Below are 26,619 nucleotides of genomic sequence, written 5' to 3'. Positions count from 1 at the left end.
TCAAAAATGCATAAAAGAAGGGAGATGCACTGACTGCAATTAATTTAGAAGTTAAGAAAAACATTTGAGAGAGATGACTGGAAATTTCTTTTTAAGGTACTGGAGAAAATTGGTCTCCCTGGTAAATAGATTAGGCTAACAGAAAATATATATAATGGTTTGCAAGCAGTAGTTAAGCTGGGGAGAAGTTATCAGAAAGATGTAAAAAAGAAAGAAAAACAAGTATTATGAATTAAATGTCCAGTAAAGGCCCATTTAGCTATGTATGAAATGGTAACCATCTGTAATGTCAGGATCCACTAGAGTAAGTCCTGAAACATGGAGAATGAATGAAATGAAAAAAAAAAACTTGCATACATTAAGTACGAGATGGCCATTTCTCAGAATATTTCTTTTACTCTGAGGTATGGTGATCTCAGAGTTAGTGTATATAGGCTTAGGGGTGTTGGGGGGTTCCCCCTGGGAAAAAAACAATTAAAGGAGAAGACTGATGTTTGAGATTCACTCTTCTCCTTATTTTTTTCCAGTTGTTGGTATTCAGCATTTTAAGTGCCAGTACTTCAATAGGGAACCTATGAAATAACAGAACGCTGACCAGCCCTGCATACTTACTGTGCATCTCGGGTCTATATTAGAAGACCGAAGATGCATTCTTTCGAATGCATCTTGGTCGAACTTAAAAGACAGAAAACGGAAAATATCGAAGTGGCTGTTAAGCAAATTCTTTTCCTGGGAAAGAATTTGCTTGGCCGCTTCTGTACTTTGCTGTTTTCAGTGCTGTAGTGCAGTCTTGGAGTTGGTATATTTAAGTTGGGGGGTGTGGGGGGGCAAAGCCCCCCACTTAATGTTTGTTTGTCTTTTCGGCTTTTTTCCGGTAAGAGGTCGCCACAGCGGAACTCCGGTCCACTAATGATTGGCAGTAGATGTTTACGAAATGCCAAGGTGCCAGCTCAACGCCCAACCTTCAACAAAGGCATGCCCATTTACGCACACATGTCTTTCGAACACTACCCAACCGCGGGGAGGACATGCAGACTCCACACAGAAGGCACTCCCAAACCATGCCGAGAATCGAACGGGAGAACCTCTTGCTGTGAGATAACAACGCTACCGCTGTACAACCGCGACATTTGTTTGAATTCATTTTTTTTTTTTTTTTTTTTTTTTGGAACAGCGATTTTTTTTTTTCCCCTTGGAAAAAAAATCGCTGTTCTGACACTTCGACATTGTAAGCTTTCACTTACATAGGGTCGATCAATCACCGTTCGCTTTTTTAAGCATTCAGTGATTTAATATAGACCCTGCATCTCACTGACCTCTTCTTCCATTTGGTTTAGAATGTGAGAATGATGTCTCCTCAAGTCACTGTAGTGGTGCCGGCACTGCTCTCCAAAAAAGAAGATGCCAGTAGCAGCACTCATAAGTGTCCCCCAGCAGGTGCTCCCAGTGGTCTATGTAAATAAGGTGTAGAAATATCTTACTTTCTTTTGAGCACCAGCTATGAGCTCTGCCACTATCAGTATCCTCAGAAGCTATGGCCATGTAGTAGATCACAATCTGGAGAAAAATGGTAGTCCTCTCACATGCATGCATGTTGCTACTGTCAACATGTTTTATGCAACTTTGGCCCTCTCATTAGCACAAGTCACAATGTCACCACAGTATAGTGCTAATTGGAGTGGCTGGGTGGTGCTAGAGGCTAAACTATGGCATGATACATCTATAGCATCACAACATTACCTACATATGAGTGCATATACAGGAAGTATAGGAACTGGGAAACAAGGCAAAAGGAATAGAAACACCACCCAAAAGAAAAAAAAGACACATTTTGGAGACATATCTATGAAGATCCTGTGGAACATAACAAAGATGCTGAATGGATAGAAGAAGTAAAAGAAAGAATAATAAGTTCAAATGTATAGTTTATGAAATGGCATGAAGTAATGGTCAGAGAAATTGCAACAAAATTAAAAAAAGCTCCTAATTGGAAAACCAAAGGGCCAGATGCAGTACCTAACTTCTGGCAAAAAGAATTAACATCTTTAGATGAAGATTTAGCCATGAGTAAGAACTGTTTATATGCACACCCTGAACAGATGCCAACCTGGTTAACAACAGGAAAAATTATGTTTCTTAAGAGTGAACTTGCTAGATATCCGAAAAACTATAGACCAATAATTTGCCTTCCAACGATGTATAAACTATACAATGGAATTGATGCCGACAGAGTTTATCGTCATTAAGAAAAAACTCAATCATGGCACTAGAATAAAAGGGTAAACAAAAGAAAGTCATATGGAACAAATGATCATTTGTTGTTAAATAAAGTCATAATAGAGAATTTTCAAAAGGGGAAGAATCTAAGTTTGGCATGGATAAATTACAAAAAAGTATTTGACAGCATCCCATGTTCATGGATAAAATAGTGCTTAAAATGTATAAGATACGCCCTACATTGATAAATTATATTACAGTGACCAAGAAACAGTGGCAAACTACTTTGCAGCTAAGCCATGATAAAGGATAAATTATTATCCCAGGGATAAAAATTCAAAGGGGGTATTCCAGGGTGACTCAATCACCGCTGCTCTTTTGTCATGCCCTTAACCCAGTAAGCTGCATACTTAACAGATTAAGCCATGGTTGCAATTTGGCTCTCAGAAAACAACAAAGTGTAAAGAGGCTTCTCATTTTCTTTTTATGGAGGAATTAAAACTGTATTGTTCATCAGATAAGGAACTAAAGCACAACTACAGTTGGTCAAAACTTTCTCAGATGATACAAGAATGTCATTCGGTCTTGATAAATGTGCAAAAGCTACTTTTAAAGCAGGAAAGCTGCAACACCAAGAAAATATCAGTTTGGGACAGAAATGTGATATAAAACAACTTGAGCAGGAGGGAGCATATACATATTTGGGAATTGATGAAGGATCAACAATAAAACATAAAAAATGTAAATAAAACTAAGTAAGGAATATTTTAGAAGACTAAAATTAATACTGAAAACAGCCCTGACATCTGAAAACAAACTCCAAGTTATAAACCAATTTGCTCTAATTGTTCTAACTTACAGTTTTGGGGTGACTGGCCCCAAAAGGTACTGGATCATTTGGACAAGAAAACAAGAAAAATGCTTCATGCTTATCAAATGATTTATAAAAATCAGTGTATACCAAGATTATATATTCCCTATTCAGAAGGAGGTATGGGCTATTTTGAAATTGATTACATGTATAGATTTGCAGTCCTAGGACTACATATATTTCTCCTGACCTCACAAGACCCAAATATAGTGAAAGTTTTAAAACACAGGTTCATAGGTTGATACTAGGTTATCGGCCCTATACAAGCCTAGCCATAGCAATTCCCTAGATATTTCTTCCCACAGTACTTACTTCCCTGGACCCCTGTCTAGCAGGGTGACTAACATGATCCCCGGGGTGAATTTCCTATCTCCCATCCAATCATCAAGGTTCCTTTTGAAGAGGGCCAAAGAGGTGCTCTGCTTGACATGTATGGGCAGTCTATACCACAGTTTGGGAAGTCAGGAACCTGTCCCTCCAGCATGTTTTGCTCATTGTGATGACAAGGTTTAGATCCCTAGAATGTTTCTCTCTGAGGGATTGGGATTTCTTTAAGTGTAGCATGTCCAACAGCTCTGTGTTTGACAATGGGCTTGTATGTTAAGCAGAGATCACCTCTGAGTAGACGATATGCGACAGAGTATAGGTGGAGTTTTTTTAGATGGTCAGCACAGGGCATCTGCTTTAGGCCTGTGATTCTTTTAGTGAGGTATTTCTGCAGCATTTCCAATTGTTGCAGATGTCTTGAAAGGTACATACCAAACAGGGCATTGTATTCTATAATGGGTCTAATGAGGGATGAGTACAGTGGGACAATGACCTCCTTTTTTTCTGGATGAAAAGCCCTTAGTGATGAGATGTGCCACATGGAAGGATTTTCTGACTGTTATGGCAATGTGGTTATCGAAGGTAAGACCACTGTCCACCTGTGTCCCTAAGTCTCTTATCACACTTTCGGTGTTTAGTGTACTGCCACCTATGTGGTAATTCATGGGTCCATGTTTTTTCCCAAAGGGGATAACTATACATTTCTTGGCATTGAGCTTGAGCCTATGGCTCTGGCACCAAGCATATGTTTCTGTAAGGCCCTTTTGTAGAATATCCACATCATTTGAGGATTCAACAATGGCTCCCAGTTTGCAGTCATCTGCAAACTTTGTTAGCCAGAGCCCCTTAGTGTTGGCCTATACTTCAGAGGAGTAGATGCCAAACAAGAGCGGTCCGAGGACTGAACCCTGAGGTAATCCACTTGCCACTTGTCTGGAGCTGGATTTGGAGTTGGCTACCTTTACAGTGTGGGTTCTGTTAGTAAGCCAGTTGGCAACCCATCAAGTGACATAGGGATTAATGCCCAGCTTAGTAAGTTTATCTATGATTCCAGAGTGGGGAATGGTGTTGAAGGCCTTGGCGAGGTCCAGATAGACTGTGTGGACCACCTTACCCTTGTCCACAGCTCTGGAGACTGAATCAAAGAGGTCAGTCAGGTTCAGGAGACAAGATCGGCCCTTCACAAACCCATACTGGGTGGGGTCCAGTGTTTGAAGGTTGCCAATGTCTTTGTTTATAAGTTCCATGATAATACGTTCCATGGCCTTGCAGATCAGGCTCATCAGACTGATGGGGCAGTAGTTCTTGGGATCCAAGGTGGATCACCCCTTGTGGAGTGGGATAACTGTAGCTGTGCACCACTCAGTGGGCACAAAGCCTGAGGTGAGGCTATGATTAAACATGACAATTAGGTGAGGTGCCACTTTATTTTGTAGTTCATGTAGTTCACAGCCTGGGATGTCGTCTGGTCCCATGGATGTGGTATTCTTAGCCTTGGAGAGTGCATTTTTTACCTGCGTGGCTGTTATTACTGGTATTTGGCAATCTTTCAGTATTGAGATGGGCCCTTTACGGGGTGAGAGGGGGGTGAAGTTGGTACTGAATCGGTCTGCCAGGATATTGGCACTATCCTTGGGATCAGTATATTTAATGCCATTCTGTTGTAGCTCGGAGCAGATCTGAGCATAGCCATTTACATTCTTGACATAGCTATAGAATGCCTTGTGGTTGTCTTTGGAATCTTTTGCAATTTTATTTTTGTAACTAGCTTTGGGGGATTTTATGAGGGATCTCAGCTTCTTACTGAGGTTGGTAAGGGAGTATTTTGCATCCTGGGATTTTCCTCTTTTCTGCAACAGTTTCTTCCTTTTGTTGTAAAGTTTGTTTATGGCAAGGGACCACCAGATTGGCTTCCTTTTTTTGGAGGAGAGCATCTTGATTCTATTTGGGATGGCACGATTCATGCACGAGTGGATGTGCTCATACAGTGCCTTAGTGTAGGATTCAGTAGTCGAACTTTCAGTTCCCATCTGCATGGATGTCATGCAGTTTGTCACTTCTGACTTGAGTAGCATGAAGTTGGCTTTGGAGAAGTTTTTTACGGAGGTTACCTTACTGGGGGTGGGGTGGGATGTGGATGTCAAGGGTGATTAGCTTATGGTCAGACCTGACCAACGAGGGGGTGACCATATGCATGGAGCATCGATTTCCCATGTTGGTAATGACCAGGTCTAGGATATTGGAGCCCCTTTTGGGACTAAGGATTAGTTGATCCAGGGCATTGGAATTTATGAATTCCAAGAACCGTTGGGCAAAGGTGTTGGGACATGGGTAGTTTTCCCAGTTAATGGCAGGGTAGTTGAAATCACCCAGTATTAGGGTGTTTGGTTGTATCTTAATATTTTTCAGTATGTTTAGAAAGGTGGAGTGAGAATCTTGGGGCATGGTGGGGGATCTGTAGCAAGCTACAATTTGGATTGCAGTCTTACCTAGTGTTACTTGCACCTGGAGAATTTCAGACGCATTGTGTTGGGCAACTAGCCTGGTGTTGTGAATATCCTTGGTGAATATGGACACTCCTCCACCTTTAGTGTTTCGTCCCTGGTTTGGTGGCCGAAAAGTGTGGTAAGAGTTATAGCCTGGTATTGTAGGGGTGCTTTCTGGAGCCTTGAAACAGGTCTCAGTTACTGCACAGATATCGATGTTCTCCATTTTTAGGAGTGCCTCGAGAGAGTGCATTTTGAGGTTTAGACTTCTAGTACTGAGTAGCATTACCTTCAAATTTTGCATGATTGTACCTGTGGAGAATAAGTCTTAGTTTAGCAAAGCATATCAGTGTCAAGCAGGAATGGAAATCAATACAGAAGTAGATAAAAATCAGACAGCAACTGAATGTGCCAGAAAACAAAAGAAGGAATATAAGGTGAAGGATCAGATGAGAAGGCAAGAAATGTGGAAAATGCATAAATATAGTTGCAGGTACAGAAAACTCCTAGAACAACTTCATGTCAATCAGGATCTAATGCAGGAATGGTGAAGGAGAGGTGAATTTAAACCAAAAGACAAAAGGTTAATATTGGCGGCCCAGGATAGTGGACTACGCACACTCTGGTTTACAAAATCCAGTGAATATGTCGGAGAAACAGACAAATGTACGTTTTGTAAAACTGAAATTGAAACAGTCTCACATCTAGTTGTTGGGTGTGATATGCTAATGGTAGAAGGCCTGTATACCGAAAGGCATAATAATGTGACAAGACTATTGCACTGGGTATTGTGCAAACATTACAATATTGAAGTAGCTGAGATGCATTGGAAACATAAGCCACAAAGTATTATAGAAAGTGATGAAGTTTATATCACATCCGATCACCCATTACCAACAGTTCAAAAAATAGATGCGAATAAAGCAGATACAGTAGTCCATGAAAAGAAGACAAAAGTAGCATTGATTATTTGAATTGCTATAACTAGTGATTAGAGTGTCTTATCTACATAGAGGCACAAAGTCATAAAATACCAGGATTTGCATGCAGAAAAGAGGCAATGTTGAAGAAGGATATCGAGATAGTTACAATAGTAGTAAGAGCAACTGATACCATAAAAAAGAATTTACAGTCATTTTTGGCTATGTTACTGATACACGTAACTGTATGAATTGCAGAAAAGTATCAATTCTGGACACATTGAGGGTGTTGTCGGTGCTGTGATGTGAAGGGCACTTCTGGCTAACATCAAAGATTGAAACACTAATTTCATGAACTCTAATCATACTTTGACTTAGGAATGGGGTCCATTCCCGTCATGGTATTAGAAACCCAAAACACTTGGAGAAATTAAACGAAGTAATATTACTAGCATGTAGACAATGTCCCTGTTGGAGTCACTGACCTGCTGTCACACATAGACTGTGCAACACGAATAAAATCTTGGCATTATAAAACACATGAGCTTGAACAAACCTCTTTGTGTGGCACATGCGGAAAGCACAATAAGATAAAACTATGACTCAGGAACATTTGCGTAAATAGCTTCATTAGCATAAGGATCAAGCTAAGAACCTTGAAAGTGCATGATAACAACAGACGTGGCCCATTATTGTGCTCATCATACTACAGAAGTTTGCCACAGAGCAACATGTACAGTGAGGAATCACTAAAAGAAGCAGGCAACATGCAGGTGGCAAACTGAGAAAAGGACATGATCTTTTCATGGAAGAGTAAACAGGGCACTAAGCCTTCTGTTCCTGCTGGAGCACCAGAATAAGCCTTTTCTATGTGTCTCAATACATATCTTTGGGCTTTATTCTTTTTAAATAGAAAGGTAAGGTGTGTGGGGGAGGGTCAGAATTATGTTGCTAGATTTGTGAGTGTGGTGGAGTTGGTGGAAGAGTAAAGAATTCTTTCAGGAAATCATGTGAAATAAGGGCCGATGAAGAAGTAGAAATGGTACCAGGATGCAAAGGATTTTTGGCTGTGCAGTATCCAGTAATATTGTTCCAGATTCCAGATTTTTTTGGCTGTTTAAGTTAGAGGTCTTGGGTGTTTTCAGAAGGTTTGTTTTGTGTCTCCTAGTAGCTTTTTTTCCACAGGTTTCTAAATTCAGTGAACTTTGCTGGGAATTAGGGGAGGGAGATGCTTTCCACTAATCCCTTGCTTGGTCTCTGAGTTTGAACATGAATTCAAACTCCTGGGATGTCAGGAGTGTTGAGTATTCTTATGTTGTCTAGAGACCTGTGGGCAGTGATTGCTTTGTAGATAAACTACTATATTTGTAACTGACGAATTTACCAGATAGGGTCTTGCATTCATAGGATAGGTTCCTAGTTCTTTTTATGAAAGTTTGTTTATAATGCCAAGATTTTATTCTGATGTCTAGGACTGAAGGTAGTTATTTTAGGGGAGGATTCTAATGTTGAAGTTTATGAAGCAATGGACACTAAGAAATGATGGCAGAATAGATAAAAATGAAAATTTATTTGGAGAGCTTGTGATACATAGATCTAGTAGACAATGATTACCAGGATGTGTAGCTAGGGTGGGGTGAAGGGGGTAGCCACTTCAGGTACAAAATGTTAGGAGCATGTTCAACAATCGATCATGGCAGTTAGTCTTTATTGCATCAGTGGCACTGAGAAATGAAAGCTGTTATTGCCTTTATGGTCAGGACTAAAACACTTTAGTGCTCCAAGTGTGGTATAAATGGAAGTAGCCACTTGCTACAAATGTAGTAAGTGGTTTACTACAGTGTAAAATGAAATAAGATTTTTTTTTTTTATTTTGTTCCCTGTAATACAAGCTTTTTGGTATTCAAGTATGGCAGGATACTTTTTTTTTATTTTGTCCTCAGTACTTTTTTTTGGCTCCTCAAGTTAAAATTTGAGGAGGCACCAGTGAACCAGATAAGCACAGGGTGCTGGAATTGCTAGCTACGGCTCTGTGATTACCTGGTTTAAAGTTGGTCCAGTGGAATATCTTACTTTTAATTTCACAAGTTTTACAGGTTTCTAATACTATGAATGGAACAGACCCCATTCCTAATTCAGGATATGATTAAAGTTTATGAAATTAGTATTGTTTCAATCTGGGCAGCCACGGTGGTGCAACGGTTAGCGTTATTGCCTCACAGCAAGAGGTTCTCCAGTTCGATTCTCAGCTGGGGTGCCTTCTGTGCGGAGTCTGCATGTCCTCCCTGTGGTTGCGTGGGTTTCCTCGGGGTGCTCCGGTTTCCTCCCACATCCCAAAGACATGCAGTAGGTGGATTGGACACTCTAAATTGGCCCTAGGTGTGTGTGTGTGTGTGTGTGTGTGTGTGTGTGTGTGTGTGTGTGTGTGTGTGTGTGTGTGTGTGTGTGTGTGTGTGTGTGTGTGTGTCTGTGTGTGTGTGTGCCTTCTGTGGAAGGTTGGGCACCGGGCTGGCAATTTGGCACCGTAAAACTCCACTGCCAGTCATGAGCAGACAGATGATCCGCTGTGGCGATCCCTAACTGGGAAAAGCCAGAACAAGAAGAAGTATTGTTTCAATCTATAATGTTAGCCAAAAATGCTCTTGGCAGCACCCACAATGTACCCAGAACTGACTCCTTCTGCCATTCATATGGAGTTATTTGTATTGGCAGCATATCTAAATATAACTATACATTTTTAAATTCATTTTAATTAGATCTGGTGCTCATACTACTATTGGAACTGTCTGGGTATCTTTCTTCCACATAGCTGTCATTCTTACTATTTGGGCAAGACCATGATCCATTAGGAAGTCAAAGGTTTATATTTATTAAGGAGGCTCAAGTTGAAGTCTCCAAAGATGAAGATGTCTTTGATAGGTTTAGTGTGTTGCAGAACTTCCATTATAATCCTAAGATACAGAGAGATTCTCACCTCCAGTGTTAATTGGTTAATACAGGTCTACCAGTTAACACGATGATGAAAATTTATGATTCATAGACAAGTTACAGCTGCTATGAGGAAGCTGTCATTAGCAGCTCATTACCATGTCTAAGAATCACACTGTCCTACTTAACTGCACTAGTGTTCTCCCTAGTAGCCCATGCATTGCAAATGCACAAGCACCTCTTCATAGGCACACACAGAGACACCCGTGCGCGCATACACACACACACACACACACAGCTTTCCTATAGTTACCTCTCATAGTGTGACCACCTAGACATACATATACGCGTATACACACACACACACACACACACACACACACACACACACACACACACACACACACACACACACACACACACACACACACACAGAGCTCTGTGGTACCTACTAGTATATGATCACTCCTACAGGTGTGAATAGGCATATGTTGTCATAAGAAAGCATACACTTTTTTACTTTCTGTTGAAAAAATAACTTTACAGAATGATTCTCTGTCACAAGGATTCAAGTTGCAGATGGCAGGCATTCAATGTAACAAAAAAAAACTTTAACCCAGTCAATTCACAGCTATTCGGACTAAGAAATATCCAGACAGAAATTGAATTTTATTAGTGATATAAATTATACTGTTAGATATGTACATGTGAAGGACAAAGAGGTATGTTCCTGAAATGCTAGCTGATTAGGTCTGCATTATACAACTGGTAGCTAGCAAGATAATTATTTATGAGGCTATCATTTATCTTCTGGCCTTGTATGAAGCTAATAACGTTCAGTGGTGCAGTGAAACTTATGAAGAGTTTGTCAGTCTAGTCTTTTGTTACTAATCAAAGCTTTTGCCGTACTGCTGTTCCTTATGTTGGGGACTGCAGCTTTCCTGCCTTGATGGGTATTTGCCTGGTATATAAGGAGCTAGATTGTGCAGCCAGGTGCCTTACAGTGCTTACCTGTGGGGTACTGAACTTATTGACATTCTACCACTCTTACTGGACTGTGGTTACAGCTTGCATTTGTTTAATATGACCCCAGTGGCAGTTGAATCACTTGGGACATGCTGTTACTGGCTTTTGGACCTGATGTTTTGGTTGCTACCCTAGTGAGAGGAAGAACAGTTCTACTTCTGGCAGCCTGTATTTATTGGCTGCTGGCTTTTCTTGAAGTATTTTACTGTTGTTTTTTAATTGTTGTGCAACATTTTTGTTTGTTTACTGTTTTTTTTTTTTTTTTTGCTCATTGGAGCTTTTGTCTGACCACTTTTCTTTTCTTCTGCTAACTGAGCTTTTACTTTTAGGTGGGTGTTTGTCTGGTACACTCATTCCCTCCAATACAGCTCTTTTGAGTGAGTACTTTTAACTCCCAGTGGATGTGCCTTGAGCCTTTAAAAAAATGAAGTTATCACTTTACAGTTCAAATAAACATATCTCTGGAGCCATGTTACTAGAAAACTGTAAATGGCAAATGTCTTCTCTTTTTGGCTGCTCCCGTTAGGGGTCACCACAGCGGAACATAGGTCCACAGACTATTCAGGATAAATTAATCTTTACATTAGTGGCATTCATTCAGTTTGATGTTTAAACTGGATTTTATAAGCCAAAATAAAGGCTGTGAATATTAATTTTGTAATGTTTTATAAACAGTTCATGATATCTCAGTTAGCCATTAAAGCAAGACACATACTGCCAGCAGGATTTTCTTCATACAGCTATAAGCTTTTAAATAAGGCTATGCAGTTCTGTCTGTGTTACATAATTGTTGAGATGTTGTAGAGAAATATGAAAATTATTACAATACAAATAAACAGTATACAAATAATATTCAATATATCTTTAGCTGCATTAGACAGAGATCAAATATCAATACAATTGTGTTTGCCATCAGACATGCTTTAAGATGAAATCTTTTGATACCTTGTATGTGGCACAGTTTTGGAATTATTAATGCAAATATGAACAAGCAATATTTGATGCCTAGAGATGTCAGTAGAAGGTAACTACAGAAATGCCTGGAAGCGCACTCAGCTGTAATGAGCTATTAAGGAGCTGGTTTGCATGTCCCAGCATCTTATAGTGCTGAGCTACAAGTTATCCAGCTTGTTCATTCCAGAGAACACAGCAGTCTGTGCTTGATTTCTTTCTCCAGCCACGTCAATGGCTGCATAGAGGCTGCTGTACTTACCAGAAGTAAGCCCAGAACTAGCCCTAAAAACAAAGCACCCCGCCGTCATCCCAAATTAAGCAGGATATACAACAAAAGGAAAAAATTTTGGCAATAGTCGGGAAGGGTAATTTACATAAAAATAAAAACTCTCATCAAAGTAAATAAGCAACTAAGAGGGCTAATTAGGTCAAGCAAAGCTAACTTTAAGGTTAAGATACCTCCAGGTATATACATGTGAAAGGAAGAAGGCACAGAGGGAAACTGGTGAGCTATGGAAGGGCAGAAGCATATGGAATACTCAATTAATGCTTTTTTGTCTTCAGCATTAACTTCAGTTTTATTATTAGTGTTTCATCACTAAGCACTAATACAGATATTAAACATAATAAAACCTAACCTGGATTATGGATAAAAATAAAAAACTGAAGCTATAACACTGCTGGTACCTGTAGTTCCATGTATAGACCAAGCCTTTATATATGAATCAGGGGAAGAGCAATGGAAGAGTCTGCAGAGGAGTCCTACTGAACTGATTTGGAAAGACAAAAGGCCTTGGGTGGTGTCAAATATAATGGTACTACCCAGTGACATGGGAGGTTTAGCTTTGCCAAATTTATGGAGATATTATAATGCAACTCAGAAAAGAAATGTGATCAAAAATTGGAATTATAGACCTAAGCAGAACGAGATGGTTCTAGTCGAAGAGGGAAGCATTAAAATAGCCCCGGGGTTAATTGTTTGGTCTCAGTTAGCAATAACTAATGAAAATAGGTAGCATCTGGCCTCCAAATGTGATATAATAATGAGGGTTGCAAGAGCAAGAAACTACCAACCCTGGAGATATGAAATGTGTCCTATAGGAATATCAAAGCATAAGGTAAATATTTACAACTTTATTATCCAAATGGTAGAAAAGGGAGTAAAGGATACTGTTCTGAAAGAAACTTAGAAAAGGAGGGAGAATTATGAAGTGGGTAAAGTACCAAGACAGATATAATCAAAACCTTAGAGACACCTTAAAATATAAAGGATTGTTGAACATTCTAGAACAATATGATAATGATAAAAAATAAAGGTTTGCAATGACCAGATCTGACATTTTAATAAATGCTAGAACAAAAGCAACCAATAATAAAACAATTGTAGGTAGAATTTACGTCACAATATGCAAATTTAAAAAGAAGCTAGTGAGAGATCAAATAAATAGGTGGGAAAAACAATGGGAGCCCATACATCATAACAATGGATAGATATCTGCATTATTCCTACAGCTATTACGAAATCGAGAAACTGTAAAATAACTGCATGGAAGTATCTCCACAAATATTTTACACCCCAAACAAATTAAATAAATGGAGGTGTAACAAGAGATTGGAGGGTACATGGCAACACACCCTTTGGAGTTGCTCTAGTTTAAAGAACTTCAGACAGGATTTTAAAACATTAATTCAGAAAGCACTAGGATTTTATTGGTGCTAAAAGGAAATAAATGGCTGCCTAAGCTGCTTTAATTTTGTTGGCAGCCAAGAGGATTAGAACCAGAAAGTGGAAGGAACCATGGGAGCCTAAGATACTAGAGCTGCTGACCATTCTGAGAGAGTTAAAAGATTTGGAAATGAATACTGGGGAATGGCTAGTCACAGCCAGTACAAGGAAATGGAAGAGTTGGGATAGAATAATGGAGGAAAACATTTTTTTATTTTGTTTTTGTTGAAAAGCGATATTTAAAAAATGTCCCTGATTTTGGGACTTTGCCCCTCCCTCCACATTATTTTTGGCTTTGTTCAGATGTTTTGCACTAAGAGGTTGAAGGTGATGGTTCCATCCTGTTCAGGCATATGTCTTAGATATTTTAAATAGATCAGAACAAATTGTAGTTGCAGAAAAATATTTTAATAAACTGTCAGACCCCATATCTAACCTGCCACATTGGAGCACAATAAACACACACAGCTGCCCAAATACTTTATGTGTGCATGTCTGCTGTAATAAAGTAACACAACACAAACAGAACCACAAAAATAACTGTAACATAAAAAGTTAAACTACAAGAACAAATACTTCCAATTTCAAGAAATGGTCCTGTGCAGGGTTCACATGTGTTTATGAGAACCTTAGCTTTGAAATATTTAAACTGAAGCCCTTTACCTGAGATTGATTTATGTTGATTGACATAGTAGTAGAACAGTGAAATGGAACAGAACAGCTAGAAGTAAGAGAGTCAGGCTAGAGTCATTTGAGCTTTGTAGTTAAACTTGAACTGCATTTGCTGTACCACTGCTAGATGGAAACTGCAAAAGGCAAATCCTTGAATGCTGTGCTACTATTTTCTGACAGTAAATGTGTGTACCACTGTATAGAAATAAGACACAAAATACAGCAGCAATGTGCTTTGAGTTGATTAGCTGACAGCCTTTATAAAATATGAAGATCATCCACTATTTAAAAAAACATAACTGATTTGAGATTTGAATAATTCCTCATCAAAATTTTGTAACATATGTAGGAATTTATGAGATGGTGTAGTTAGGAGAATTAATGATGTAGTTAGCAGAAACGGGAATATATATTAACATAACTCTACGCTGGGAGTCACAGAATACTCACCCATATTCATTCATTCACAAGCAATATTCACTACACTACTTCACTCATTCACAAGCAATATTCACTACACTGCTTCACGCTCACCAGAAACACTCGTCCATACACACCATATATATACTACTCCAATGCATATGTGTGCATACATACACGTACACACATACACACATACACACACACACACACACACACACACACACACACACACACACACACACACCTCATAGACTTGTTCTCTATCTATAACTGTGACCACTCACAAAGACAGAGAGAGAGAGAGAGACAACACACACACACACACACACACACACACACACACACACACACACACACACACACACACACACACACACACAAACCTCCTCATGTGATCACCTAGGTAGGCACACACAGAGATATACATACATATTCATGCTCCCTCAGTCAGGCCCCTACAGATATCCATGCACGTTTGCATGCATACATACACTAACACACATCCCACCCCCATGACTTTGCTGGACTTACTTATATTAATAATCCCAAAGAAGTGAATAGGTTACTGTTGTCTTCTGACAGTGTTCATTTTTTCCTCCTAGAGTAAAACTTTACTCATATGAGTCATTCTATTTCAGTACCTACAAATATTTCTGAAGGAGAGGATATAAAGATGTTATGTACTCGCCATAACGTTCCATCTGTGTTGTCCATTTTTATTCTTCCTCAACTGTTGGGTTCAGATCCAATCCTCAGATCCGACTCGGATGTTACTTTAGCTCATGGCTGCCAAAAAGCACTTGAGCTCCTCCCTTACCCATAATCCACCAACATACCTCAGATCTTGCTTTCTGCCTGACAGAAAGTAGGAAGTGCTACTATAAAATTTCTAACAGAAGAACCATATCTGGAGCTCAACAAGAAGGACAGTGGTGTCCTTATAAATTCTCGTTCTTCCAGAAATCAGTTGTGAAAAAGTTTGGATGTTGGTGGGTGGGGAGTTGAGGAAGAATGAAAATGGACAATACAGATGGAAAGTTATGGTGAGTACATAATTTCTTTATCTGATGTAAATTTTCATTCTGTCCTCAACTGAGTCACCAGCTGCCTAAATTCCTGGGTGGACTCTAAGGAAGGATATTCCTGAGCACTGTTCAGCCAAAGGATGCTCTTCCCCTTGAAATCAGATCTAGTTTGTAATGAGTAATAAAGGTATGAAGATTGGCCCAAGTTGCAGCTACATCTATGTTGTCCATGGAACCCCCAGAGAGGAACACTAAAGAAGTTGCCATGAACCTAGTTGAATGGGCTCTTAAAAGTTTTGGTAAGGACAGACACAATTTGTTGTAGGTAAATGATATGCAATCCATCAGCCATCTGGGTAAAGTTACCTTTGCAACTGATTTTCCAATTAAGAATCTGCAAAGGACACAAATAACTGATCTGTTTTCCTAATTTATTTTGTTCTATGTAGGTAAAAGCATAATTGTGGACATCCAATAAATTCAACATATATTCACTTTTGTTTGCAAATTTAGGAAAGAAGACTGGCAGATTAATGGACAGGTTGATATTGGATTCTGACACCACCTTAGAAAGAAGCATTGGTACATAATGTTACTCTATCCTTATGAAAAATCAAGTAGGGAAGTTTAGAGAATAATGCTTGGAGTTCTGAAAGTCTTCTAGCAGAGGTAATGGCCACCTGAATGATAGTTTTCCACGTCAGGAAGGAATTTAAGATCACATTTTGTGCTGGCTCAAAGGGGGGAAAGAATTAAGGCCTACAGTATCAAATTTAAATCCCATGGTGGAGTGGATCTTTACATGGAGGGCTCAGCAGGACAGTGCCTCTCAAAAAAGCTTTACAAAGCTTAGATGACGCCAAAGAAGAATTCTCAAATCCAATATGAAAGTTAGAGATTGCTGCTAACTGAAATCTAACTGTTGAGGAGCTAATTCGCCTCATTAAAAATTGTTGCCAAAAATTCAAAAGCACTTTATACAGGAGCTGAGAAGTGGTCAATGTGTTTCTGATGTGTTCAAAAACAAACCTTTTCCATTCACAAGTTTTCTTTTAGAAGCCTTATGGGAAGATAAAGGTATATGACAGAAGAGAGCATTTGTCTGGCTATTAAAGAAATTGGACAAACCATGCTGTTAGCTTGAGGTTTGAAATATCCGGATGAGTCATGCCTATTGGGTGAGACAGGAGGTCTGGAATCAGATCCAGAATCCAAGGCGGGTAAAGTAAATGAGCCCAAAAGAAGGGGAACCAAATCTGATGAGGCCAGTAAGGTGTATTGAGGATGACTTTGCTCTTCAACTGGGTAGCTTTCTGCAGAAATATGGGAATTAGGGGAGTTGGGGAGTAGGCATAGAGGAGAACAGCAGGCCAATTGTTTAGTAGTGCATCTCTTGGTGATTCCCCCGGTGGAGGGATCAGGGCAAAGAAGCTGTTGCACTTGTTTAGGGGAAATGAAAAAAGATTGCAACAAGGCTGGCCCCACTGACAGAAAATCATTTTTGCCACTTTCATGTTGACAGACTACTCATGAGGTAGTAAAATGGACCTGCTCAGTTTGTCTGCTATCATGTTGGACTTCCTCAGAATGTACATTTCTGTCAGAAAGCGGTTGGAACAGATTGCCCATTGCCACACTCTGAGGGCTTCTCAACACTAGGGGTAAGATCTGGTTCCCCCTTGTTTGTTGATGTACCAAACTACTGGCATGTTGTCCATCTGGATCGCAATTGTCCCAAAAGGGAGAGTCTTTGCAACGCTAAGAGCACCGCTGTCATTTCAAGGACATTGATATGCATATCTGCCTCTTTGGGGGACCAAGTGACTTGGACCGTTTTCCCCAGGAAGTGTCACCCCACCTAATCTGGCAAGTGTCCATGGTCACTATAACCTTGGGCTGAAGGAGAATGAAAGGACAGCTTGTAGAACCTGATCTGATAGAATCCACCACCGAAGGCATCAGTTGCATGCTTGAATGATTTTTATTTGGGCTGAAATTCATTGATAAAGAATTGACCACTGTGTTGCTAGCATCCATTGAAGGATTCTCATATGAAATTTTGCTGGAGTAACTAAAAATATGGCCGCTGAAATTGACCTCAAAGCTTGAAAAATCAACCAGGCTGAAATTTTGGTACTGCAGTTTTATTTTCCTGACCTGGAATTTAATAGCCTGCACTCTTGAGAAAGGAAGAGAAGCTGTCACTGATACCATGTTAAAAACTGCTCCTATGAATTCCACTGCTTGTATCAGATTTAAATGAGACTTGTTGTAATTTACGGTTATCCCCAAAATGGAGCAAGTCTGGAGTACCTGATCACTCACTCTTATTAGTTGATGTCTGACGAGGGTGGTAATAAGCCAGTCTTCTAAGTATTGAAACACTTGGAATCCCTGCAGTCTCAGGTGAGCGGCTATCACTGCCATGCATTTAGTGAGCACTCTGGAGGATGTTGTGAGGCCAAAGGGCAGTGTTCTGAATTGGTAGTGACTGGCTCCTAGCCAGGGCCTTCTGGATTTTCTGTTCATTTTTATGTTATAGTATGCATCCTGAAGGTCTGTCAAGCACATCTAGTTATCCTTGCCCAAAAAGGGCAGAATGAACTGAATCATGACCATCTGAAACTTTGTGTGTCGAAATGATTTGTTCAAGTTGCTGAGATCCAAAATTGGTCTCCAGTCCCCTGTTTTCTTTGGCACTAAAAATAATTTGAGTAAGTTCCGGATTCTATCTGGTCTTGTGGGATTTCTTGGATGTCTCTTTTTTCTAGCAGCTTTTGTATTTCTAGTGCTGCTGCTTTCCTTTGACTGGGTAGAACATAGGGAAAGTTGTATACAGATGGAGGTGGAATAGAAAAGGGAATTATATAACCTCTGAAAATAATCCTCTGCATCCAAGTATCATTTGTGATGCCTAGTCAGGCTCTCTGGTGCAGGGATGACTGACCCCTTTTTGCCTCTAGAAAAGGACAATTGGGCCTCCCTTCAGCAGCAGTGCTAGGGTCTATTGGAGAAGGAATCTCTGGGCCCCTGCTTCTGCGGGCCTTCTCTTCTGCATGGGCATCATCGTCCTTTTGAGTCCCCCCCCCCCCCGCCTCTGGGGGAACAATTTTCATGTGGATTTTGGAAGGCACCCAGGGACTTTCTGAACCACATTTTTTGACCACCACATTTATTCCTAAAAAAGGATCTTTGAGGGGTCAAAAAATGTACACTCACTGCAAAAATCATCTATCTTTCTTGCACCTGGAGAGTGTGTCTTTAAATTTAGGACTAAACAATGAACGGCCATCAAACACAGCATTGGTGAAAGAGGACTTGAAGGACTCTACAAAATCACACAAGTGCATCCTAGGCATGACTTCTGATGGAAATTCCTGAATCCGCCTACCCCTGAGGCACCTTTAGCTACATGTGAGATAAGCCTTATAGATGAATTTGAAATAGATTGAAGGGTTTGCAACTGTGAAGCCACAGACATTTCGGTCTCAACAGTAGCGGTCCCAGAAAGGGATTTTTAAAGTTCCTTAATCAAGTCCCTTTGTAGTCTCGCAAAGTGTGCCAAGTAGTTCTGCAACCTATCTGCAAAAAGTCCCTGAAGCATACACACACTTCCCAAATCTGTCCAATGCCCTAGACTCCCTTTTAGGGGGATAGACATTGGAAATCTGGAGCATTTCTCCCCGGGCCTCCACTGAAAATAGGCTCTGTTGAACCTAGTCGGACTTTCCCGGTCAACAAATGATAAATAAAAAATAAAAAAAAAATAAATAAATCTATTGAGCAAGTTCCTTCTTTATTGACACCTGCCATGACCATAGCATTTATGGGCACCCCCTTGCTCCAGAATTCCTTACTTATAGGTGGAGCCAGAATTCAACCTGGTCTTTTGGGGATTGGTTCAACTGAGTCAGGCGCCTTCCACACTTGCTTAGAGATGAAATCAATGAGCTCATCAACAGGTAGAGAAACCCAGGAGGTAGACAGGCCAGCTCTAAAGACCTCTAGAAATACCAATTCCTCTGGAGAAGGGTTATTGGAGGTCCAACCACCCCTCTGCTTAAGGATCTCAAGGATGTCTCTGAATAAGATGTCTTCTGGTAGTGATCTGGGGGACCTTTCTCCTTCACCATATCAGTATCTTCAGTGAAGGACTCTTGAGGGGAGTCCAAGTACCTCTTGTTGCACTTCCTCTTCCTAGTAACTTCCTTGGTGGGAGGCTCCAGTGAAGTGTCAGAACAGATTATAATACCCTGTTGGGTAGACTGGAGACCTTGAGCTGGCTAAGGAGGTCTCTCTGCAGCGTCAAAGGGGAGGCCTGCTGTCTCCCCACTCTATGGCTCTGAGCGCAGCCACAGTCCGCACAGGCCCGCGGCCCTCCGGGGTTGTGGTCGCTGGTCCATGACCACCACCTGGGGTGCCCTCTCCATAGGGAGAGGGACCCCTCTCATTGGTGGAGGTGCAGCCTATGGCCACTCCTCTCCACCTGCCCGCTGAGGTGCTCCTATCTGGTTGATCCTACCAGTAACCAGTAACATATGCTTGTTTCAAAGATTAAGCCATGCAAGTCTCAGTGCACATAGATGCTACAGTGAAACTGCGAATGGTTCATTAAATCAGTTATGGTTCCTTTGATTGCTCCACCATTACTTGGATAACTGTGGTAATTCTAGAGCTAATACATGCTGATGAGTGCTGACCTCCGGAGATGCGCGCATATATCAACCAAAATCAATCCCGGTCTCAGCCCAGCAGTTTTGGTGAATCTAGATGAACTCGGGCCGATTGTGTGCCCTCGTGGCGGCACACGACATTCGAATGTCTGCCCTATCAACTTTCGATGGTACTATCTGTGCCTACCATGGTGACCACAGGTAATGGGGAATCAGTGTTCAATTCCAGAGAGGGAGCCTGAGAAATGGCTACCACATCCAAGGAAGGCAGCAGGCGTGCAAATTACCCACTCCCAAATTGGGGAGGTAGTGACAAAAAATAACAATACAGGACTCTTTCAAGGCCGTGTAATCAGAATGAATACACTTTAAATTCTTTAATGAGGATCTATTGGAGTGCAAGTCTGGTGCCAGCAGCAGCGGTAATAACAGCTCCAATAGTAAGTTGCTGCAGTTAAAAAGGTTGTAGTTTGATCTTGGGATTGGCCTGGCAGTCCACTGCACGGTGAGCTACTGCCTGTCCCAGCCCTGCCCCTCGATGCTCTTAACTGAGTGTCCCAGGGATCAAAAGCGTTTACTTTGAAAAAAAATTAGAGAGTTCAAAGCAGGCCAGTCACCTGAATACTTCAGTTAGGAATAATGTAATAGGACTTCGGTTCTATTTTGTTGGTTTTCAGAATGGGGCCATGATTAAGAGGGATGGCTGAGGGCATTCGTATTGTGTCGCTAGAGGTGAAATTCTTGGACTGGCACAAGACGAATGAAAGCAAAAGCATTTGCCAAGAATGTTTTCATTAATCAAGAATGAAAGTTGGAGATTCAAAGACGATCAGATACCGTCGTAGTTCCAACCATAAACGATGCCGACTAGCGATTCGGCAGCGTTATTCCTGTGACCCGCCTGGGAGCTTCTGGGAAACCAAAGTGTTTGGGTTCTGGAGTGAGTATGGTTGCAAAGCTGAAACTTAAAGGAATTGACAGAAGAGCACCAGCAGGAGTAGAGCTTGCAGCTTAATTTGACTGAACATGGGAAACCTCACCCAGCCCGGACATGGAAAGGATTGACAGATTGATAGCTCTTTCTTAATTCTGTGGGTGGTGGTGCATGGCCATTCTTAGTTGGTGGACTGATTGATAGCTCTTTCTCAATTCTGTGGGTGGTGGTGCATGGCCATTTTTAGTTGGTGGACTGATATGTCTGGTTAATTCCAATAACAAATGAGACTCCGTCATGCTAACTAGTTATGCGGACCCATGCGGTCATCTCCAACTTCTTAGAGGGACAAGTGGCTTTCAGTCACACGAGACTGAGCAATAGCAGGTCTGTGATGCCCTTAGATATCTGGGACTGCAAGCATGCTACACTGAATGGATCAGCATGTGTCTACCCTTGGCCAATAGGTCCTGGTAATCCGCTGAACCCTATTCGTGATAGAGACCGGAGATTGCAATTATTCCCCACAAATGAGGAATTCCCAATAAGTGCGGGTCATAAGCTTGCATTGATTAAGTCTCTGCCCTTTGTACACACCACCCATTGCTACTACCAATTGGATGGCTTAGTGAGGTCCTCAGATCAGCCCTGGCCCCAGCAGTGCACCGAGAAGATGATCAGACTTGACTATCTAGAGGAAGTAAAAGTCATAACAAGGTTTCCATAGATGAAACTGTGGAAGTATCCTTAATGCTGAGGGTTCTGGGACAGCACTGTATCCCGGTACCAGGCTCACTCTTTGCTCCTCGCCTCCCTGACTCTCTTGAGAGGAGGAGGGGTGGTGTCCATGCCCCCCTCACCTTTTGACAGCAGGAGGGAGAGGTCCCATCAGCATGATGAGAGGCGCATGCACTCCTCTGCCACCCCTGAGGGTACAGCCACAGAGGGGGTGCCTGGCCCAGCTGTATGGTCCACCACACTCCCTGGAGGTGACCAACTCCCTGTGCAGGAGGGGAGGGAGAGGGTGCCGTCCCAGGGGGGATGCAGGCTCTCCCCTCCAGCCACAATGGGCCACTGACGGGAGTCACACACACCAGTGTTCTCTCCCCTCAACAGCAGTTGCGGGTACCTGTGGAGGAAGCCCTGCTCCCTGCAGGGCATCAGTTCAAAGATCCAGAAGGTCTGCATTGGGGCCATGTGCCAGCTGCCATGGGACTCCCTGCCATCCTGCTTGCAGGGCCAGTAACCCTAGTCCGGGTGACTGCGATGATGCCCATGAAACCTTGCATGCTTGTGATGACTAGAGTGAAGCTGCATGGGGAGCAGTGCCCCCAGTGACTGAAAAAAGATAACTCGTACAACTCTAAGCGGTGGATCACTTGGCTCATGAGTCGATGAAGAATGCAGCTAGTTGCGAGAACTAATGTGAATGGCAGGATACATTGATCATTGACACCGAGCGCACTTTGCGGCCCCAGGTTACTCCCGGGGCTACGCCTGTCTGAGGGCCATTGTGCCTTCCATCACACCTGGAGGTGTCCGGCCCCCATCGAGGTTGTGGCCAGGGAGTCGAGGGAGCCCACCACAGGCCCCTCGTCCCCCTATGGAGAGACGTGGATGGAGGAGAGGAGTTCCCCACCGCCCAGAGCTGGAAAGCTTGTCCAAGGATGGGAGGGAGTAGGCACACATCCGGCCTGCCCTCCTGGAGGCTGTTAATGGTACCACCACCAGACTGGGATCCCGGGGTGAAGCCCGATGCCTGCCCCCCCGGTTCCTGTGTGACAGGGCCACGTCCGCCATCCTCCTCCTCCACCCGGAGTCTGGCAGTGGTGGTGGGGAGAGGGTGTGCGGGACAGGGGAAGTCGGGCATCCATCTGTCCCTGAGGCCCCCACTGGCCTGTCTCATCATCCCACCCATGACCACATTTGGAACGTGACCCTGGATCAGACGTGGCGACCCACCAAATTTAAGCATATTACTAAGTGGGGGAAAAGAAACTAACCAGGATTCCCTTGCTAACAGTGAGTGAAGACAGAAGAGCCCAGCACCAAATCCCCACCTGAGAGCTGGGCACAGAGAAATGTGGCGTACGGAAGTCTGTCTCCCCAGCACCGCCTAGGGGGCCCAAGTCCTTGTGATTGAGGCTCAGCCCGCAGATGGTGTGAGACCGATGGCAGTCCCCTGTGCATCGGGATCCGGTCTTCCCAAAGTCAGATTGTTTGTGAATGCAGTCCAAAGCGGGTGGTAAACTCCATCTAAGGCTAAACACCAGCACGAGACCACTAGCGGACAAGTACCGTAAGGGAAAGTTGAAAAGAACTTTGAAGAGAGTGTTCAATAGGGTGTGAAACTGTTCAGAAGTAAACGGGTGGTGTCCACAAGGTCTGCCCAGAGGATTCAACTCGGTGGCCACCCAGGTTACGAAGATCCCTTTCTGGGGGGGGGACTATCCCTGGGCACGCCAACCGCCATCGGGCACACTTCCTCCCTGGTGGTGCACCGTGACTGGCTTTGGGTCAGCCTGAAAGGCCACATTGAAAGTGGCTCCCCTCCCCGGAGGGGAGTGGTCCACCCCACAGCATCAGCCCTCGCTGTGCCCTGGGGTCGTGGGAGATGACCACTGCCACAACCACCCCCACCCTCACTGCGGGGGCCAGGGGCCCCTGGCTCCCAGTGGGACTGTCAACTGGGCCAGACTGCCCTCAGTGCGGCCTGACCTCATCCCTCCGCCAGGCCGGTGGGCTCACCTCAGGTGCCTGGGGGTCCACAGTGACATTGTTGACCCACACATCCCGTCTTGAAACATGGACCAAGGAGTCTAACAGGTGCACGAGTACGAGGGTTGGCAAGAGACCCCATGGCACAATGAAAGTGAGGACTGGTGAGTGCCGACTTAGGCAGGATCCCTTGCCATGCGCAGTGGGGCACACCGTTGACCTGTCTCACCCATCCTGTTGGGGAGGTGGAGTGTGAGCACACCTGGTGGGACCCGAAAGATGGTGAACTATGCCTGGGCAGGACGAAGCCAGAGGAAACTCTGGTGGAGGTCTGTAGTTGTCCTGATGTGCAAATCGGTTGTCTGACCTGGGTATAGGGGTGAAAGACTAATTGAATTATCTCGTAGCTGGTTCCCTCCAAAGTTTCCCTCAGGATAGCTGGCACTCAGCGGATGCAGTTTTATCTAGTAAAGTGAATGATTAGAGGTCTTGGGGCCTAAATACTCTCAACCTATTCTCAAACTTTAAATGGGTAAGAAGTCCGATTCACTGGCTTGGAGTTGGGTGTGGAATGCAAGTGCCTATTGGGCCACTTTTGGTAAGCAGAACTGGTGCTGTGGGATGAACCGAACTCCAGGTTAAGGCACCCGATGCTGATGCTCATCAGACCCCAGAAAAGGTGTTGGTTGATATAGGCAGCAGGACGGTGGCCATGGAAGTTGGAATCCACTAAGGAGTGTGTAACAACTCACTTGCTGAATCAACTAGCCCTGAAAATGGATGGCGCTGGAGCATTGGGCCCATACCCGGCCATTGCCAGTGCTGGGAGCCAAGGGGGCTACACAGCGATGAGTAGGAGGGCCACCATGGTGGCACTGAAGCCCAGGGCAAGGGCCCAGGTGGAGTACCACGGGTGCAGATCTTGGTGGTATTAGCAAATATTCAAATGAGACCTTTGAAGGCTGAAGTGGAGAAGGGCTCCCTGTGAACAGCAGTTGAACATGGGTCAGTCAGTCCTGAGACATATGCAAGCGCCATTCCAAAGGGATGGGCAATGGCCCCCTCGAAAGGGAGTTGGGTTCAGATCCCCAAATCTGGAGCTGCAGAGATGGGAACCTCACGGGATCCAGTGCAGTGACACAAACAATCCCGGAAAAGCTGGCAGGGGCCCCTGGGAGAGCTCTCTTTTCTTTGTAAAGGGCAGGGTACCCTGGAATGTGTTGGCTCCAAGAGAGGGGCCCGGACCCTGGATCGCATTGCAGTTCCAACGGCATCATGTGAGCTCTCTCTGGCCCTTGAAAATCTGGGGGAGAGGGTGTAAGTCTCGCACCCAGCCATAACCATATCTGCAGTAGATCTCCTAGGTGAATAGCCTCTGGTATGTTAGAATAATATGGGTAAGGAAAGTTGGCAAGCCAGATCCGTAACTTCGGAATAAGGATTGGCTCTAAGGGCTGGGTCAGTTGGGCTTGGTCATGAAGCTGGGCTGGGTGCATGCCACAGCTGGACAAGTCGTCACCCTCTCGCCTCACTCCCCCCTCCCGGCGGGGCCTGGGGGATGGCAGCAACTGTGGATCACCCCGGCTGTGGGGAACACTGATCCTGACCACAGTCCCGCAGTGTCTGGCAGCTAGCAGCTGACTTAGAACTGGTGCAGACTGGGGGAATCCGACTGTTTAATTAAAGCATCGCGAAGGCCGAGACGGGTGTTGATAAGATGTGATTTCTGCCCAGTGCACTGAATGTCAAAGTGAAGAAATTCAATGAAGCACGGGTAAATGGTTGTAGTAACTATCACTCTCTTAAGCTAGCCAAATGCCTTGTCATCTAATTAATGATGTGCATGAATGGATGAACAAGATTCCCACTGTCTCTACCTACTGTCTAGCAAAACCACAACCAATGGAATGGGCTTGGCAGAATCAGCATGGAAGGAAGACCCTGTTGAGCCTGACTCTAGATTGGCACTGTGAAGAGACATGAGAGGTGTAGAATAAGTGGGAGGGCTCATCCACCAGTGAAATACTCATTGTTTTTTCACTTATCCAGTGAGGCGGGGGGTCACCCCAACCAGTGCTCTCGCTTCTGGCTCCAAGCTCCCAGGCATCCTCTGGAAATGCTATCAGGTGGGGAGTTTGACTGGGGTGGTACAGCTGTCAAAGAGTAATGCAGGTGCCCTAAGGTGAGCTCAGGGAGGACAGAAACCTCCTGTGGAGCAGAAGGGCAAACGCTCACTTGATCATGATTTTCAGTATGAATACAGACGGTGAAAGTGGGGCCTCACGATCCTTCTGGCTTTTTGGGTTTTAAGCAGGAGGTGTCAGAAAAGTTACCACAAGGATAACTGGCTCGTGGTGCCCAAGCATTCATAGCAAAGTCACTTTTTGATACTTCGATGCAGAGGAATCTGGGATCCAGAGGGAAGATCCGAGGAGGGAGAGACCATCTATCTTGCCGAGGCAAACAAAACTCTCTATACCACCTCAAAGGCAGAGTGCCCCAGACAGACAGCAGCCAACAGAGCCAAGAAGCCATGCTCCTGGCCCATTGGCTCCCTCTGCCCTTAGGGAAATCCTCCTGAGGTAGAGGTTGGAGCAGAGCTGTCCAGTGCTGAGGCTCCAAGGGGCAGAGATAGCTTTGACAACTTCAGAGTTGACTATAACATCTCAGACCCGACAGGGACACCACAGATCTGAGAGTCATCCGGCTCTGAAACCAT

At 43.4% G+C, this 26,619-nt stretch overlaps 1 non-coding gene and 1 pseudogene across 1 annotated transcript; both read left to right on the top strand.

The window, feature by feature from the left end:
- Window positions 1-22,541: 22,541 nt before the first annotated feature.
- LOC122805035 lies at window positions 22,542-22,693 on the top strand. Its single transcript, XR_006365272.1, has one exon. It is a non-coding gene; the product is annotated as a 5.8S ribosomal RNA (ribosomal RNA).
- A 423-nt stretch (window positions 22,694-23,116) lies between these two features.
- Window positions 23,117-26,377, top strand: LOC122805162 (annotated as a pseudogene).
- The last annotated feature ends 242 nt before the right edge of the window (window positions 26,378-26,619 follow it).

This window comes from Protopterus annectens, chromosome 6.part0 (assembly GCF_019279795.1).
Source record: "Protopterus annectens isolate FY-2018-M chromosome 6.part0, PAN1.0, whole genome shotgun sequence".
Taxonomy (NCBI): Eukaryota; Metazoa; Chordata; order Ceratodontiformes; family Protopteridae; genus Protopterus; species Protopterus annectens.
The sequence above is the reverse complement of the archived record's forward strand: the minus strand, read 5'-3'. Positions and strand labels throughout refer to the sequence as shown.